Source organism: Biomphalaria glabrata, chromosome 7 (assembly GCF_947242115.1).
Source record: "Biomphalaria glabrata chromosome 7, xgBioGlab47.1, whole genome shotgun sequence".
Classification (NCBI taxonomy): domain Eukaryota; kingdom Metazoa; phylum Mollusca; class Gastropoda; family Planorbidae; genus Biomphalaria; species Biomphalaria glabrata.
This window is the reverse complement of record NC_074717.1, coordinates 17,688,948-17,708,947: the sequence shown is the minus strand read 5'-3', so window position 1 is coordinate 17,708,947 and position 20,000 is coordinate 17,688,948. Positions and strand designations below refer to the sequence as shown.

General features: G+C 37.3%; 1 protein-coding gene across 4 annotated transcripts in view; it reads right to left on the bottom strand.

Annotated features, from left to right (window-relative positions):
* LOC106051479 (b(0,+)-type amino acid transporter 1-like) overlaps nt 1-19,483 on the bottom strand; it is a 41,005-nt gene extending 21,522 nt beyond the window's left edge. The window contains exons 1-2 of one of the 4 annotated variants that reach the window (XM_056035509.1): nt 19,364-19,483; nt 11,463-11,940 (exon numbers count right to left, since the gene is read on the bottom strand). The gene's annotated coding sequence lies outside the window, so the exon portion shown is untranslated. Of the gene's footprint in view, nt 1-11,462; nt 11,941-12,708; nt 12,930-17,261; nt 17,278-19,363 lie in introns of those variants that run through there. The other 3 variants (XM_056035511.1, XM_056035510.1, XM_056035507.1) reach the window with 3 other exon arrangements.
* Nucleotides 19,484-20,000: the final 517 nt, after the last annotated feature.

Genomic DNA, 20,000 nt, shown 5'->3' with positions numbered 1-20,000 from the left:
TTTTATTGTACTACTATATCTTCTATGTTGTCTACTTGGTTCAAATTCAGTAATATGTCTTTGTCTCCTGGGGCTGAGAATGCTGATGCAAAGTATTTGTTTAGGATGTTTGCTTTAGTTTCATCATAATTATGTATTATGTTATGTTCATCTTTTAATGGCGCTATGCCTGTTGTTTCCATTTTCTTAGACTTAATGTATGACCATAGGTTTTTGTTGTTATCTTTAGATATTACATTGTTTATGTATTCACTCTGCAGCTGTCTGCTTACTTTTTGGGTTAAGTGTTTAATTTTTATATACTTTTTGTAAACTCTTTCTGCCTTAGTTTCTTTAAATTGTCTATATAGGTTTTCCTTCTGTTTACAAAGCTTCTTTAGTCTATTATTGAACCAGCATTTATTTTTTTTTGTTTGATGTGTATATAGTTGGTATATGATTTTCTATAATGCTTTTAAGATGGTTTTTAATGAAATTCCAGAGGTCATCGACTGGTTGGGTAATGTCTTTTTCTAATAAGAATGTTTGTTGAAAGTTTAATGCAGCTTGGTGTAGACTTTAAAAAAATAATCAATTAGTTAATTAACTATTGGTAATTATTTATTTTGTTTGGTTTAGAAGAAGGGAAAGAAATTGTACTTGACATTTGTGGTAGTATTCGTGAAGGTCATCGCTTAAAAGTTTGAAACTAACAATATATAACTATCAAACCTGCAATTTTCCTAAGGGCTTCTCTGGCACAGAGAGTAGTGTTCTGAGGAGGCTGGAGCCATCTAGTTCGAATTCGACCATAAAATCCTACCCATCAGATGCCATTTTCTGCTATACCGATGGGTCGGTACTGATGAGGGACCCCGATAGATTGGGGTATGGGGCCCTTATCGTCTACCCCGACCGGACTAAACCAGACAGGCTCTCTGGTCCATGCGGCGTAGCCGCATGTTCCATGGACACCGAACTCACAGGGATAACTCGGGCGTTCGAGGCCATTAGGGCCCGAATGCTCCAACGCGAGACTAGTACCACTACGGTGGTGCTGGTCACTGACTCTCGCTCCAGTCTCCAAGCTATGGGTGGCGGCGGGGGAGGGTCGCCCGTAATAGAAGAGGCAATCGGCGCCGCAGATAACATCCGCCGAGCTATTGGAGCTGTCGTTTTCATGCAGTGGGCGCCTTCACATTGCGGCGTGAGGGGCAATGAAACGGCAGACGCCCTCGCAAGGGAGGGTGCTTTGGCAGCCACAAACCTCGAAGCACCAAGCACGTACTTACAAGCAACGGCACAAATCCGAGCACTCATTCATGAGCAGTGGTTAAAGTCCTGGGAGGAATCCGACAGAGCACGTGGTGTCTGGCAGCGCATGCGTCACCCAGATCGCGACGATCCATGGTGGCGACTGAGGAGGTCAGAGCAGTCAATTATTGCGCAGTGCAGAACGGAACACTGTCCTATTGGGGCATACTTTGCTCGGTTCCGCACGAACTTTGACTCCCGATGCCGTCACTGTGGAGAGAGCGTCGAAACAGTGTCCCATGTCTTGTATGAGTGTCCCCAGCTCCGCGAGCTAAAGGGGGACTTGTGCAGTCACTCGACTTGTATGGTAGCTATGAGACTAGTCCTTCCTGCTCTGATTTTTCAATAGGAGTTCATCTCAGTTCGAATTCGAGTGGTACAGCTTTTGTTCTAGATCAAAGGGAGATCAGGCACGGTAACCAGACACCTCCCTACTTTCTCTACCCCACCCTCCTTTTCCCAACTGGTTCAGCCCGCAAGTGATAAGGTCGTAGGGCACTCAGCACGCTTAAAGCATGACTAGGCGCTGAACAAAAACATTTGGTAATAATACTATCTAATCGCAAAGATTTAGTTTGTTAGACTGGATCTATTCAACATTAAACTACATTACTGATTCAAACTAATTTATATAATTACACTCTACAGTTTTGGTTTTTAGTTTGTTTTGTGTATGTTCTTACATAGCCCAAACTTCACATTAATGTATGTTGAGCCCATGGATAATTGTACGCGGAGGCAAATGAATAAACCAAGAAACTGTGTTTTTCCTACAAGCTTTTAAAAATCCGGTCTTGTATGTGCATTCGTTGTTGTTATGTGTGTGTGTTTTCTAGTGCTGTCATAGGTGAAATAAACCAATATGTCACGTCTGCTCTTCAGCTTGCACAAATACACAGTCTTAGCTCTTAGCTGTAGAGTTCAATAGAGCAAGTGATGTCCATTTGACTTTTCACGAGCTAATGTTTTTATTTTCCTCAACAAATTACTGAAAACTATTTTGTAAACTACCAGTATTGATAAAATTAAGAATTCCGATTAGGAACCCCTGAATATATATATATATATGTATATAGCACATAATTAGGAGCTATCGTTTTGGGCAGACTCGGTCAAGCTGTTCATCTAAAAAACTGACAAAACAGAATGGAGAAAAAATACATAGAAATATAAATGAGGAGATGGGGGAGGGGTGTTAAGTTTGAATGTTCTTTTGTAGATATTGTTGTGGTTTTAGTTTTTGATCCTTCTAGTGTCTAAATAAGGGGATACATTACGGAGACAGCCTCTTTTCCTAGTCCCAGAGATCTACAGTCTTTTTTTATTTAGTTTTTTAGAAACCTTGTCTACCGCTATTGACTTTTGCTTGGAGAGTACACTGGGGCGCCTATAATGCACTTTACATGGCCTAGTCTAAAAATAGATCTATGAACATACACGCGCTTGTAGAGAGATATCTCTTGTGTAAGACTAACATGTTTCATGTTTGTTTTGTGTGGATTTTCTTAACAGTCAAGACACTTTCTCACAAACTAGTGTTTCCTTTAATCACTGTTTAGTTGTCATTTAAACAATGATTGCACAGTTAGGCTCAAAATGTATTTATGTGTCATGAGCCCTACAGTAGATGGTGGAGAGAGGCCTATAGTTTCTATTCTATTTCCAAATACTTTGTATTCAGCTTGGGTAGTAGTCACAGACAGAAACACGAACTAGATATAGCCACAAAAGCTCAAACAATAGTTTCGGTTGTAAAACATTGTGTTCACGTGTACAGACCGGTACTTGCCAATTATCTAATTATAAACATGAAAACATAATGTTTTTTTTTGTTACGTCAGAGTATGTGACTACCTACCTATATCTCACTACCTATATCTCACTACCTACCTACCTATATCTCACTACCTACCTACCTACCTATATCTCACTACCTACCTACCTACCTATATCTCACTACCTACCTACCTACCTATATCTCACTACCTACCTACCTACCTATATCTCACTACCTACCTATATCTCACTACCTACCTACCTATATCTCACTACCTACCTACCTACCTATATCTCACTACCTACCTACCTACCTATATCTCACTACCTACCTATATCTCACTACCTATATCTCACTACCTATATCTCACTACCTACCTACCTATATCTCACTACCTACCTACCTACCTATATCTCACTACCTACCTATATCTCACTACCTACCTATATCTCACTACCTACCTACCTATATCTCACTACCTACCTACCTACCTATATCTCACTACCTACCTACCTACCTATATCTCACTACCTACCTATATCTCACTACCTATATCTCACTACCTATATCTCACTACCTACCTACCTATATCTCACTACCTACCTACCTACCTATATCTCACTACCTACCTACCTACCTATATCTCACTACCTACCTACCTACCTATATCTCACTACCTATATCTCACTACCTATATCTCACTACCTACCTACCTATATCTCACTACCTACCTACCTACCTATATCTCACTACCTACCTACCTACCTATATCTCACTACCTACCTACCTACCTATATCTCACTACCTACCTATATCTCACTACCTACCTATATCTCACTACCTACCTATATCTCACTACCTACCTATATCTCACTACCTACCTATATCTCACTACCTACCTACCTATATCTCACTACCTACCTACCTATATCTCACTACCTACCTACCTATATCTCACTACCTACCTATCTATATCTCACTACCTACCTATCTATATCTCACTACCTACCTATCTATATCTCACTACCTACCTATATCTCACTACCTACCTATATCTCACTACCTATCTATATCTCACTACCTACCTACCTATATCTCACTACCTAACTACCTATATCTCACTACCTACCTATATCTCACTACCTACCTATATCTCACTACCTACCTATATCTCACTACCTACCTATCTATATCTCACTACCTACCTACCTATATCTCACTACCTACCTACCTATATCTCACTACCTACCTATATCTCACTACCTACCTATATCTCACTACCTACCTACCTATATCTCACTACCTACCTACCTATATCTCACTACCTACCTACCTATATCTCACTACCTACCTATATCTCACTACCTACCTATATCTCACTACCTACCTACCTATATCTCACTACCTACCTACCTATATCTCACTACCTACCTACATATATCTCACTACCTACATATATCTCACTACCTACCTATATCTCACTACCTACCTATATCTCACTACCTACCTATATCTCACTACCTATCTATATCTCACTACCTACATATATCTCATATTATATCTCTCTCCCCTCACTCTCTGGCATTATGTTTCTTTCTTTTTTCTATCCCTCTATTTCTTCCCACAGCCCCGTGGGTCAGTCCACGCTAAAAGTGAAAAAAAAAGGAGGTTAAGGGAACTGTTGCCACTTTCTATTTTTAGCAAGACTAATGAAAGAAATACTTATCTGTGTATGACGTCAAACTAAAGGTTCTGTGAACAAATACAAGCAGGTATCAACCCAGGTAACAACCCAGTTGGTGCAGGAATCTATCTGTCTAGCCATGTGCTGCTATATTCATTGTTTCTATAGTTACAGCTCGTAACGTCAGTTGAGTGAAATGATTGTGTGTGTGTGTGTGTGTGCACTAAGAACTAGGAACTGATAGCTGTGATGAATCACGTAGTTGTAGTAATAGGAAGGTCGTAGGTCAAGGACATCTTCACAGGCTGCATTCTTTTGTTACGAACATTTAAATAAAAGAATTAGATTGTTCACTTAACGCAATCAGCTAATTAACATTTTCATGACATAGTGTCTCCAATAGACAGTGTCTCCAATAGACAGTATCTCTAATAGACAGTGTTTCTAATAGACAGTATCTCTAATAGACAGTGTTTCTAATAGACAGTATCTCTAATAGACAGTGTTTCCAATAGACAGTGTTTCCAATAGACAGTATCTCTAATAGACAGTGTTTCTAATAGACAGTGTTTCCAATAGACAGTGTCTCCATTAGACAGTATCTCTAATAGACAGTGTTTCTAATAGACAGTGTCTCCAATAGATAGTGTTTCCAATCTAGACTGAACTACTTGATTTTACTTATTGGCAAGAACATGAAATGTAAGCCAGAAAAGTTTAAATAATCAGTTGACGTGTATTTGTTTTTCACTAGAAACTAGCAAAACAAGCAATAATTCTGTTGTGAAGCCTCTGGCTAGAAACTAAAATGAGATCTATGCCTAAGCGAGAAGAGCGAGAAAATAGAAGTAGACTTGGCACCTAAACTTTGCACGCCATAAAAGATGGTGATATCGGATTTCCAAGCTCTTCTAGTTTTTGAATTCTAAATGTAATATACGGACAGAAAGAGAGACAGGTAGACTACACAAAACTAGTAGCGGCTTTTCCCCTTTCGAGGGCCGCTAAAAACAAATCGAGATATCCATATATTAAAATAATTAAATCCATATTAAAGAACTCACCCACACCCTTACTGTTCTGTTATGACATAGATTGTAAGAAACCTTTAAAATGTAAATTAATTTCCAAATTGATTCTTTCAACTTTGTATGTGATATGAATAAATATTTTCATTGTTTTAATTTGTACAAAAAAAAATGAATATCTTTAAGACTATCATAGTATCTTTAAGACTATCATAGTATCTTTAAGACTATCATAGTATCTTTAAGACTATCATTTCTAAAACTACTGGCTGTCTACAGAATTGAACATGCGGGAAAAGTTTTCATTTCGCCCAGAATGGAACAAATAAAGGCTAAGCCAATGAGAAAATATTGCTGCCGGCTTAATGTCAGATGCAGTTTGTGTCAGTTACCCAACTGAGATTCCTAAGGACGCCAACGTACTTAGGCACGAGTTCAAGTCCCTTAGATTTAGGTAAGTGTGAGTCCTCGAGGGAGAAAACAACGTACAGAAATCGGTCACACGGACAAGAAAAAAGGAGAAATGAGCAGTGACTCGTAGCATTGAGCTGTAAATCAGCAGTCACTCGTAGCATTGAACTGTAAATCAGCAGGGACTCGTAGCATTGAGCTGTAAATCAGCAGTCACTCAGCTGTAAATCAGGAGTCACTCGTAGCATTGAGCTGTAAATCAGCAAGTCACTCGTAGCATTGAGCTGTAAATCAGCAGTGACTCGTAGCATTGAGCTGTAAATCAGCAGTGACTCGTAGCATTGAGCTGTAAATCAGCAGTTACTCGTAGCATTGAGCTGTAAATCAGCAGTCACTCGTAGCATTGAGCTGTAAATCAGCAGTCACTCGTAGCATTGAGCTATAAATCAGCAGTCACTCGTAGCATTTAGCTGTAAATCAGCAGTCACTCGTAGCATTGAGCTGTAAATCAGCAAGTCAATCGTAGCATTGAGCTGTAAATCAGCAAGTCACTCGTAGCATTGAGCTGTAAATCAGCAAGTCACTCGTAGCATTGAGCTCTGTAAATCAGCAGTGACTCGTAGCATTGAGCTGTAAATCAGCAGTCACTCGTAGCATTGAGCTGTAAATCAGCAATCACTCGTAGCATTGAGCTGTAAATCAGCAAGTCACTCGTAGCATTGAGCTGTAAATCAGCAGTGACTCGTAGCATTGAGCTGTAAATCAGCAAGTTACTCGTAGCATTGAGCTGAATGTGTACAAAGCTTTATATCAACTCACTTTGTCTGGTACAATTACACTTTTCTAGTGGACACGTGATTTCTCCCACATCCAATCACGGATCAAGTTGAAACTATGCACATTTATTTATTGCACCTGACAAAGTAAGAATGCATTTCTTTCCGTGGCTACGCAGACCCAGCTGTGGCCTACATATTTTGCCAAGTTAGCGTAGACATAACCATTGTTAGCCAGTGGTCGATTTAGATTTTATTTTTACCGTCTACGTCTGTCCTCGGCAGCGGATTTTCTTTTGGTCTGAAATGTGTATCACGCGGCCTTTATGAGTGACCTCCAGCTGTCTCGTTCTGAGGCCGCAAAGCTGGCGCCTAAGCTGGTCTTTAAAGCGTTTCCGTGGGACACCTCTGTTACGTCGACCACCTTTTAGCTCACCAACAAAGACTGTTTTTGGTATACGTTGCCCAACCCCTCCCGATCAGCGTAATTGTCTGACCATAAGAAGTCCTTACCGACGATCGCAAGGAAATCGCTCTTTCTACTAAGTTTCTAGTGAGGTCTCGCCATGATGGAGCGCAAGCATCTTTTGTGAAAACGTTCTTAATTGCTTTCTGTATAATATCCATGTCTCAGATCCATATAAAAGGGTTGAGAGGACCCTCGCTTGGTAGACATTGATTTTTGTAGGCAAGCGGAGTGATTTATTTTGCCACACTTTCGCTTGCAGGAGTCCAAAAGTACTAATAACAATTGACTTATTAAGAATAATTGTGCTAAACTTGTTCTGTGTGGGGTGTGAAAGAAAGAAAGTGTAAAAACGTTTTACCAGACAAACAGACAGAGTCAGTTGATAGAAGCTTTGTACAACAAAAACAACGTCTGGATCTTAAAAAGATTAAAATAATTTTGTAGTACCAACTATTTCTATGTTAAAATGTCAATAATGGCATTGTAAATAATACTCTTTCAGACATCTCTTAATCAGGGCGGAGTACCAAGAGACTGGAAAGAAGCTAATGTCAGCACCCCCCTATTTAAAAAGGGAGAAAAATCTGACCCAGGAAAGTACATACCAGTATCACTTACCAGCATCACATGTAAAATTCTAGAACACAAAATATGTAGAAACATCTTAAAACCACTTAGACAAACATAATGTCCTCACTCCATACCAACATAGCTTTAGGAAATAAAAATCATGTGAAACACAACTTATAGGACTAATTGATGATTTTTCAAAAGGTTTAGATGATAGTGAGCAAATAGATGCTATCTTACTAGACTTTTCCAAGACTTTAGACAAAGTTCACCACCATAATTTGCTTAAAAAATAAAAATATTTTGGCATTGATGGTCCATTGCATGTGGATTAAAGATTTTCTGATAGGGAGAGAACAAACTGTAATAATAAATTTCTCTAAATCAACACCAATAACAATAAACTCAGGTGTATCTCAAGGAACAGTCTTAGGTCCACTACTATTTTTAAATCTACATAAATGATTTACCAAATTGCATTAGTTCAGGAACAAAAGTCAGATTATTTGCAGACGATTGCATAATATATAGAACACAAGATACAGAAATTTTACAAAGATGAATTACAGAAATGGAAATCAAATTGGAGCATGTCTTTCCAACAAGAAAAATGTCATATATTAGGAGTAACAAAAAACTAAAACAAATTTATTCCACTTATCTTATTCATGGCAAACCAGTAACAAATACTAAAAACGCAAAATACCTAGGTGTTATAATAAATGAAAAACTGTCATAGAATCCCCATATTGATGAAACTATAAAAAAAAATCAAACAAAGCATTAGGATTTATTAAAAGAAATTTCTATAAATCAAATAAGAACATAAAACTAAAATGTTATTTAACCTTGGTTAGGCCAATAATAGAATATGCATCCTCTGTTCACGACTGGGAAGCACTAGCTCTCAATCGCTCCTCATGGCGTGAAGCTGTGAGACTCGGAGTCTCGAGATTTGAAGCAAGAAGAGTGGCCAGGGTGAAAGAGCGCCGAACCAACAAAAAAACTGAGAGAAGAAGCAGGCCTATCTGCAACTGACCATACCCACCCATCTCACGTATGCGGCCGGCTTTTTAAAGCGAGGGCTTAACAGACATCTTCGAGTCCATAGGATATGAGAAATGTGCTCAACTTCGATCACGAAGGATATATATATATATATATAGAGAGAGAGAGAGAGATACACACACACACAAGCACAGAGTGAGCGAGAGAGAGAGAGAGAGAATTGTAACATACCAGCTCTATTATCGGGAGGTAAGTCAAATGTTGAGGAATTCCTATATATCGAGATCCTGAACATATAGATGTTAGGTCCGTACAAGCGTCTATCCGAGTGCCGCCCCCTGCGCCTCAACCACCTTCCAAACATCTACATCAGCTGCACGACATCAACTGCGATATGTGAAGTAGTTCATTTCAAGACACGGCAAGCATTAAGTCGGACAGATCATGTAGTACTTATATCAAGTAGGACAGATCATGTAGTACTTATATCAATTAGGACAGGTCATGTAGTACTTATATCAAGTAGGACAGGTCATGTAGTACTTATATCAAGTAGGACAGGTCATGTAGTACTTATATCAAGTAGGACAGGTCATGTAGTACTTATATCAAGTAGGACAGGTCATGTAGTACTTATATCAAGTAGGACAGGTCATGTAGTACTTATATCAAGTAGCACAGGTCATGTAGTACTTATATCAAGTAGGACAGATCACGTAGTACTTATATCAAGTAGGACAGATCATGTAGTACTTATATCAAGTAGGACAGGTCACGTAGTACTTATATCAAGTAGGACAGGTCACGTAGTATTTATATCAAGTAGGACAGATCATGTAGTACTTATATCAAGTAGGACAGGTCACGTTGCTAAAATCAAATAGGACATGTCATGTTGCTAAAATCAAGTAGGACATGTCACGTTGCTAAAATCAAGTAGGACATGTCACCAGGGCCGTCGCGAGGGGTGTGGCCGCATGCGTGCGAAATTAAAAATGCCGCCCCCCCCTTTTTTTAATGATAAAATTCCATTAAGACTGAGCTGGACACTGTTTCAAAAAGACCTTTGATTTAAATCCATTTATTTCCTGACTATTCCATTTTCAAATGATAATTGAATAATTGGAATTTATATAAAATATTTAAGTATTTTTTTTTTTATTTTACTACTTTTTAAAAATAACTTTAGAATAATGATTTGGCCGAGCCCTAAAGTCGGCCGCCTGCGTGCACTGCACACATTGCACAATAGGTGGCGGCGGCCCTGCAGGTCACGTTGCTAATAACAAGTAGGACATGTCACGTTGCTGATATCAGGTAGGATATGTCACGAGGCTATTATCAAGTAGGACATGTTACGTAGCAAATATCAAGTAGGACATGTCACGAGGCTATTATCAAGTAGGACATGTCACGAGGCTATTATGAAGTAAGACATGTCACGAGGCTATTATCAAGTAGGACATGTCACGAGGCTATTATCAAGTAGGACATGTCACGATGCTATTATGAAGTAAGACATGTCACGAGGCTATTATCAAGTAAGACATGTCACGAGGCTATTATCAAGTAGGACATGTCACGAGGCTATTATCAAGTAGGACATGTCACGAGGCTATTATCAAGTAGGACATGTCACGAGGCTATTATCAAGTAGGACATGTCACGAGGCTATTATCAAGGACATGTCACGTATAAAATACTAATTCGGATATGTCACGTAGCTAATTTCAAGTAGGACATCTCACGTGGCTAATATTAAGTAGAGTTTAAATCTTTGGTTAATATTCGATCTATGCCATGATCAATGAACTGTAGTTTTGTTCAGAAAAATGTGACTGAATGTTCAAACAATGTTTTGTTCAAGTGATGAAAAGTACATCAAGTAAATATAAAATACAATGTGGTTTATGTAAAGTTTGTTTGTTCGTAGTCTGCAAACTTTTAACATTGTTTAAAGTAAAACGCGAGATTATTATAGAACGTATATCGATTACAATCAACTCTAGCGTTGTGGAAGTTGAATAAAGCAATAGTTGTGTACAACGTCACACACACAAAATACATTCAAATAGCTTGATTAGTGTAAAGAATTCTATACAAATATTTCACCGCGAAACACTTGACGTCATCAGCCTGGAAATGCGTGAGCCTTGAGTTTCAGTTCAGTACAAAATACATTGATCTAGTGTATCTAGATCTAACTAGGGCTGTCTGCTAAAACTAGTTGTTGGGTTAGGAAGATAGAGAAAAAAAAAGGGGGGGGGGGCCTCAAGTTCCAGCCTTTGGGAGGTGACATTTAGATAATTTCACAGGGATTCATTAAAAACTCAGAAATACCGATCGTACAAATTCTCCAATTAGTTTTAATGGTATTGAAAAAGCTGTAGAAAACAATTACGTTAATTAAGTGCATGTCTATTTGTATGTCTTTAAAAACACTCACCACTTAGCGTGTCTATGTTCCTGGGACACTGAACGTAGTCAACAGTTCCGATCAATGTTATAGCCTGGTGTAGAATTTCAATATCACAGGTAGCCGTCCTTCGTGTGAGGTCACCAAGACATTAACCTTCTCTTGAATCACTCATTAGAATACCAAATCTTGGCGCGTGGTTTTAATTAGTGTACACTGTTATATCAAGGGGAGAGAAATAGTTATCACTTGAGTAATAGAACCAGTTGATTTACACGAGACTGCAAAGTTCGTACAGTGCTATCGGTGCGGCCAATGTAAGCCTAAGAATGTCGGACATACTCCACAAGACGTAGTCACATTTACTGCCAGATAGCATTTCGAGCTTGCTAGCTTCTAGAACAGACGCCACCTTGAAATAGTGTTAGACACGTCCACAGCTCAATGTCAGTGCTTCAGCCTACAGACACGTCCACAGCTCAATGTTTTGTTTCGTTGGTTCTATAGCCTGTAGACACACAATTCAAATATAGAGTTAGACAGTGCTCAGTGAAAACATGATTATAACACGAGCAGTTTGTGAACTGATGTTTTAGACAAGTCGGCAAACAACGACAAGTCTATGCGTTTGGTTGAATGTATTAGAAACAAAAAGACGAAAAACCTTTTTTTTAAAAAAAAAAACAATTAAGAAACTATTCTCTATCTAGTATTGATTTTTTAAAATGTAGATTTATTTCTTGACCGAAACGAAATCTTTAATTTAGTTTTTAACTCATTTTAGTAAAAAGTAAAAAAAAAAACAATATTAAAAGCAATACCCAATCTAGGGGATGGCACTTTTTAGGAAGGTATGACTAATACACACTTCATGAAGAGATCTCTAAAAGAGCTAGATTAAATTGACTCACATCCCACCATAGTTCTGAAATATTACTAGATAAACTAATGAAATAGAAACACTGAGTTGAACGCTAGAATATCAGTAACAGAATGTGAACACTGAGTTGAACGCTAGAATATCAGTAACAGAATGTGAACACTGAGTTGAACGCTAGAATATCAGTAACAGAATGTGAACACTGAGTTGAACGCTAGAATAACACTAACAGAATGTCAACACAGAATACAAGATGACAAATGAGAAATATTTGGCTCAAATGCTAACACAAACGTACTAGAGAAGTGCTACTAAGAGCCACTAGCTCGAGCTAGAGTTGATAACCTACTCAAGTTACTTCAATTTGCGATTGAATGTTAACTTCGCCTAACATACCTATTAGCGAGTCATGTTTACTAGTCAGTGTCACTTATCGTCATACGATGTAATGAATTAATGACAGCACAAACATGACCATTAGTACCGAGCACATCTTTCGTCGACCTCAGGCTAACACTGCACTACTATAGACTTGAACGTACAGACAGCTACCAGTGAGCGAACAAAAAAAATGTCTCACTGCCTTCTATCCAGAGATTATGGCACGAGTAAACCTTTAACAAACCGAACGAAATCAATGTTACGTGAGAGTCTACAGGTATATGTGAGAGGCACAATGTGCTTCTAATGTAAGACTGGTGAGTGGAACTCTCCTACCTGGCATTGTTCCTTGGATTATAGAAATAGAAGTACGAGAAAAGGGGGCATAATTTAAATGTAGCGATTATTGCACCAGAGTAAAGAGACATTGAAATATATTTAAAAGAATTATTTCAGTTATAAATACAACGGAATATACTAATCATATTATTTTCTGGGTCCAGACGTATATTAGATTTGCACATATCTAGCTTATATCTAGCTTATAGAATAGAACTCAATGTGTATGACTGTATACATTTTGTAAGTACGTTGTATTCACAATGATCTATTATTGCATAATATTCTTCCTTGCAGTACATTACAGTCTGGCGCATCTTTTAGGCCATATTGTTTGACTATGTTTGTGGGTGTATTTTGTGACATTGAATTCAATTCTTCAAATTGATAAATTAAAACGAGATAGTGACTTAGGGTTAGACAGAGTTGCACTCTGAAGAAATTCAAACTGATTGAATTTTTCATCACTCTCTGTAAGTGCCTATTGGTTTAAAGATTGTATTCAATATTTAGACAAGTTATGATCTACATCATGCGAAATACAGACAGACAAACAACAAAAGTTGTTAGCAATAAAAAAAATGTGTCGATGGAATTAAAGTACGTGTAATTATCAAAAATCTAGTTTGAACATCAGATTTGATACTAGTACTGTTTACTAACTGATCCAGAACTTTTGAGGGGGGGGGGGAAGGTGCTTTTTTACCCAACCCTAACCCTAACGCCCGGTAAACCCTAACCCTATGATAAACGCATATCGCCCCTACCGCCCCTCCCCCCGGATCCGCCAGTGGTACTGTTGTTGTTCAGCAGTTGGTAAGTCCGGCAAACAGATGTTTCAAAGTTCAGAGCTAATATTTCAAGTAGGAATCGATTTCTCCATTTCGAACTTTGTCTAGACATTTGATATATCTAGAACTGCTTCAGGCAAAGTGTGAAATGTTGATTTAAGGAATTTTATTAAAGTTGTAAGTTTCTCGGAATAATATTTCTATTCGCCAGTCAAAGAAATCATTTAGTTCTGTTTTTGAAAGTGTGAAGTTTGTTGAATTACGACTAAGTGTGTATGCTTTGCACAACCTCAATGTGATAGGTAAATAATTGATATAGAAGATATTTCATATTGTGTTGTATCAAGTTGTATGAAAGGTGATAGAAAAGAATATGTTATGTGTTGAAAGTAAATACGAGTACTAAGAAGGAAACACGTGGCTAGATTTTGATTTATAAGCTAATCAAATATTTTGTTGTGATGATTGTACACAACACATGTTAATTTATCATGCCAAAAAAAAAAAGACTACAGTGCAATTCTTTTCTTGTCTGAAAAGTATGTACACATTTCGCTATTATAGAAAGAGTTGGCACCCGCATACAATAACTTGACACGTTTTGAAGTAGAACTTAAAAATTAGCTCAATGGGCTATGTTAGAAAAAGCGATGCTGTTTACAATTATTATAATTAGGTGTTTTCACATTTAAATTCTTGCTGTCGGGTTGATCTAATTGATTTAAGTCACATCTAGATAAAAATAAATAGAAGATAGAATAACATTACACAACGAAAGGGTTTTTCCCCCACTAAGTAGGAAAATGTTTCTGCATTATTTAATTTCTCATTGTAGACTAGTTAAAGAGACAAAAAAAAACAATTATGTTCACCGATGTGGAGTTTAAAACAAATCTTTCGTTGATTGAAAAAGTTATATGTTTCCCATTTGTACTTACGTCTAGGCTAAAGGTATCTGACCATACAAGTCATGGGCGCCCACAGGATATCTGACCATACAAGTCATGGGCGCCCACAGGATATCTGACCATACAAGTCATGGGCGCCCACAGGATTTTTTGGCAGGGGGATGCAAGTTGCCACGAACAGCCAAAGACGTAGCTTCCACTTTCTTGTTACGGAGAATATTAAAAACAAATGGTGCTTCTCGAGTTCAATTCCCATTCAAACTTATGCGATATTAAATGTACTGTAAAAAATATTCAAATATCTATTTACAATATGTAGGTATTTTATATTGTTTCAGGATTTTTTTTTAAATAAACATGTGAACAAACAACGTAATCTACACTTTGTTAGGTTTATCCGTGCGGTCCATCCCTCCCTAAGGTTGATCAAACAAAAAAATGCAAACTTCGACTGTAGCTGCCAAAACTGTCCATAATTGAACTAATGCTTCTCGTCGCGATGAACAAGCTGCCAATGAACGCTTATCATACATAGTCCTGACATTTCTTCTTCACGTTCCAGCTCTTGCACCGTTTTAGGGATGAAGACAAAACAGACGTTAAGAAACTAACCAATCAAGATATGAGATGTAAAGCCGTGTTCTGTAATAAATCCACCTCCCACAAAAAACATATGGGTTTTACTCGGTGCCAATTCTAGGCAGCACCAACTCAATATCAAGTTTGTCTGCCAGCAGTCTCGCCCTACTTCCCTGAAGAATTCCTCAGATGGTCAAGTTAGCTTTGATTATGTCAATGAGACTGCTGATGTGCTGTTGAGCGGCCACTATGTTAAGATGGACAGATTGCAACATCTGGTAAACTGGCTCAAGAACAGATGAAATAATGGACGACAATGACAAGGCAATACACGAGGAGCAGGCACTTAATAAACATTTACAGTTTGTCTGGCTTCACGCAGCCGTTAGTTTAAGGTCCACCAAACAGTCAAAGATCTTAAAGTTGTGACTGAAAGAACGAATGGATTCGTATTTCTCAGTTCATTGTGTCTCACACAAAAAGATGTAAATTTAGCACCAACGCTCTCGCTTGGGACTTTTACGAAAGAAATTGTCTTCTTGATGACACTAACAGCATTACGTATATCTGAAACGTCATTTGGGCTATTGATAACAAGCCTGTGAGACGCTCAACTGACAAATGCTGATTTTGTATATTTTTCACAAATCCTTGCCTGAACACAGCTCTGAATACTAGCCATCACTAAGCAGTCATCGTAGCCTTGGCCGAGTAGTTTGTCTAAAATGTATTCTTTAATAATGACACTAGACACAAGCCAATGAGGTCTTCTCGAATACAATCGCCATCAACAAACCGAACGCCCAAAGATAGTGCCTGAGATATCTGCAGTTTCATCAACAAAATACCCAGCAGTTAATTCATGATCATGATGTTCGTATGTTTGTTTCTTGCTGCTGCCTGTGCTCCCTTTTAACTCGGACGACAGTGAAGAAAATTCTTGTATCCTCTGCCATCGTAACCTGGTACACTTTTTAAGCCTGCTATTTAACGAGCGCTAACGCCAACAGCGACTCCGCAAGACTTTAATACATTTAGTAAAATGACTGCACTCTTTACTCTTGTTCAATACAATTTTAAAATTTATCACGTCGAAAGACAGCTGGGAAGGATTTCTTCTCCAATGCAAAAAAAAATAAATAAACAAACAAAGAAAAATTATCTTATTTTAGGTTTTAACTAAATATAATAATAACTATAATTATGTACAAATGAAAACAATCGTCTACGGTAGCATGCCATAGAATATTTCACTCCTTTTATAGTGCAAATAATCACAAGCCTATAAAAAGCGTACGTGGTCTTGCATCGAATGGCTAGCCTAGTTTATTGTATGACAAGAATAGCTTATCCTTACAGCTGTACTTCAGTGGAAACATTACGTAGTTGTTAAAATTCTACTTAGAAGAAGTCAGTTAATTTGAAGGTGTAAAAACTTGGCTAAAATTTGACTACTCAGAATCCAGAGGGGTGCACGTACATTCTTGGCCATCAATTTCTGATAAGCTAAGGCCAGCCTACAACAACATTAATTTAGCTTTACTTCAGTGAAATCACAACTTGTTCAGTTGCTGCTTAGAAGATAATTAATTTAATAGTGCAAAAAATAGGCTTGAAATTGACTACTTAGAATCCAGGAGGGTGCAAGTGTACCATCTTGCACTCCTCTGCGGGCGCTCATGCCATGATACAAGTGCACTTTTTTGTCTCAAGAAATACTGTTATTTATTTTGTATTTTATACTCATTTATTTATAATTTATTTATACATATCTTTCTAAATTAAATAAGACATTGACATTTTCTACTTTGTCAATGTATTATTTATTAGATTTAGATCTAGTCTTTCTATAGAATGCAATAACATTTAGATCTAGTCTTTCTATAGAATGCAATAACATTTAGATCTAGTCTTTCTATAGAATGCAATAACATTTAGATCTATAATTTACCTCAACAATTGTTTACGTTTCGCATGAAACTTTGGAAATGATGTAATAGTTTATAACTTAAGGGAAGTAACTCGTAGAAAGGTAGCCATGCCTGTGTTTTTCTAAGGATAATTCTAGTATCTAGTTGATAAGACGGGGAAGAATTATGATCGCAGAAACTGATGACACGATAATGTCTATCACGTGACAGATGTTACGTCAACAAGAATAGATTAATTTTTGTTCTTGACACTAGACAGACGAGATAGTAAATTCATATTGTTTTTTTTTAATAATCAACATTCTTGTACATTTTATTAACTCATAGTTATAACCAGTGGCGTAGCTAGGCTGGGGGAGCCCTCACTTAAAGGGGAAGGGGGCCCAAATGAGTGTCCAATTTTTTTTTACATTAAATTTTTTAAGCCAATGTCATGTTTTTTTGTTGCTGTTTTTTTTTTTTCTGCTATTCATGTTATGTAAATTAGTGACCATTGTGATGTGCCTATCTGTCTTGTAGTTAATGATGCCTGTCTGACCTCGACAGATTACTCTGGAGATGTCTGGATTTCTTGTGCGGGTGTATTCAATGCGACTAACCACTAAGAATTATATTCACACACAAAAGTAACAAGTGAAGAATCCCAGTCCAAAAACCATTAGACAGTTCAGATGAAGGTTTAATCCAGTAAAAGGCCACAGTCGATGTCTCTGTCGATAAAAACCCTTATGAAATCCTATCACCAACTGATCTTCTGTCTCTAAGTAGCCTCTATACTCACTAAGTCATAGCGTCACTATTCGCGTTCAAAATCCGTCAATTATGGTGCGTTGCTAAATAAACTAATAAATACTAACTAAGTGTCTAACACCATGTTGCATGTATTAAACTTATATATTTATTAAGAACATTATCTCGTCATGACGTCGAATGTCAAACTGAGGGGTTCTAAAAGAGGCCAAGTCCTCTGGACCCCCAATCCCTCGCTACGCCATTGGTTATACAGTGTCTGGTAGGAAATCCCAAGATTAATATCTAGCAGTCATTATACATCACCATAATTCAAAATCTTTCAATAAAATTATTAGTAACAAATTGATTATCATGATCCGTTTTTTGTTACCCTTTATATCTGTAATGTGTTTTTAAAAGAAGATATAAGCCGTCAAACTATTTTTGTAAAGATTTTTTTTTCAACTTTCCATCAAGTTAGAATTTATGCTTTCACTTTTTTTCAACTAGGTTCATCTTTAGAAAACAACAACAACTAGGAAAGCTAGATACAAAATTATTGTTTTAGTCTGCCAGGTCTAAGAAGCTATTACGCTCCAATCAGACATCGGTAACATTAGTAAAATCACTAAATGTTTTAGACCGGTCAGGATAGAAGACCAAAGAAAAAGTCAAACTTAATATAATTACGTCCTTTTAATTTCATGTGTCTGTCTAGTCATGCATAGTTGATTTGGAATAAGTGGGGGAGTTCTTTGTTGTTTTTTTAAATAAAGTTATGTAATAAATAGATATGTATGTTCCGATCCTCTTTACATTTTAAACAAAGACGTTTCCGTAAGGTGTAAGTTAGTTTCCGATATCTCAAACAAAAAAATTAATTCAGAACCGTCTCGAGAATCTATTGGTCTGGAAACTCTTTTTGTTCAGTGCCGAGGATGACTCAAAAATGCATAGCATATGAAGTATGAATCAATTATGTCAGTAGGAAATAAGAAGAACTTGTCATGGGATGACTCCCCAAGACATCATTGTATTAATGAACAAGTGCACTGTTCTCTAAGTCTATTTAGTTCTCACTATATATTATCAACACTGAGCTGATATATGATAGTAGACAGTATATTAATAGCTTGTGTTAGACCGCACTAGACAATATAGGCCTACAAGACCTAATAACAATATATAGAAATAGAATAGAAAAGCAATCTTAGCCATTGTGAGATCAAATTTGCGCCGTTTCTGGCATATGATAATATTGTTTGATAGCATCTTTTTATTGAGAACTTGTCAACTGACACATAAACCTTGCAATATAATAAGAATATAGACAGATCTATTTCAGTCAAACTATTCTAGTGAAATGAAATAGTTGAGCACAAGGACTCACCAAAGTCACAAATAATTACTAGATCTAGGTCTCCTCACGGATCACATCAATGTCCAAATGAACTGAGGCAAGAGAACAGAACTGACCTTACAGTGGATAGAAGAGAGAGGAAGAAATCGATCGTCCCTTCATGAAGGTCGTGTCAAACAAGATGGCAGGCCAAGTGCGTGGGCTTTCAAAGCCACACTTTTGAAAAAAAAGATCATTTTTAGCCAGCAAGCTTAGCCGATAAAGTGTGGCCCTGTATCCTATGCAGCACGTATTATACATGTGATATCCAGATGGTGTCTATATTGTGTCTATACTAGGCCTACTATGCACGAAAAAGGCAGGAATATGTAAATATCACTCTAAATATCCCTCCTTTTTAATGTACACATACAGATGTTTTACTATACATAATACAAGTGTTTTATGTGTATATATTTGGAATGCAACTGCACATTGGGTTAAGCCAGAGGTATACATTAATTGTTATGATTATATAGGCATGTAATATCAAAGTTAAGATTTTTGTTTCTTATTTTGCAGGAGGGGGTGTGTGCTCGTGGAAGTTTAATCTTTCTTAAGATCAGACTACATTTTTTTTTCACCATGAAAGTTTTTGTGAGTGCGCTAATTTATATATATATATATA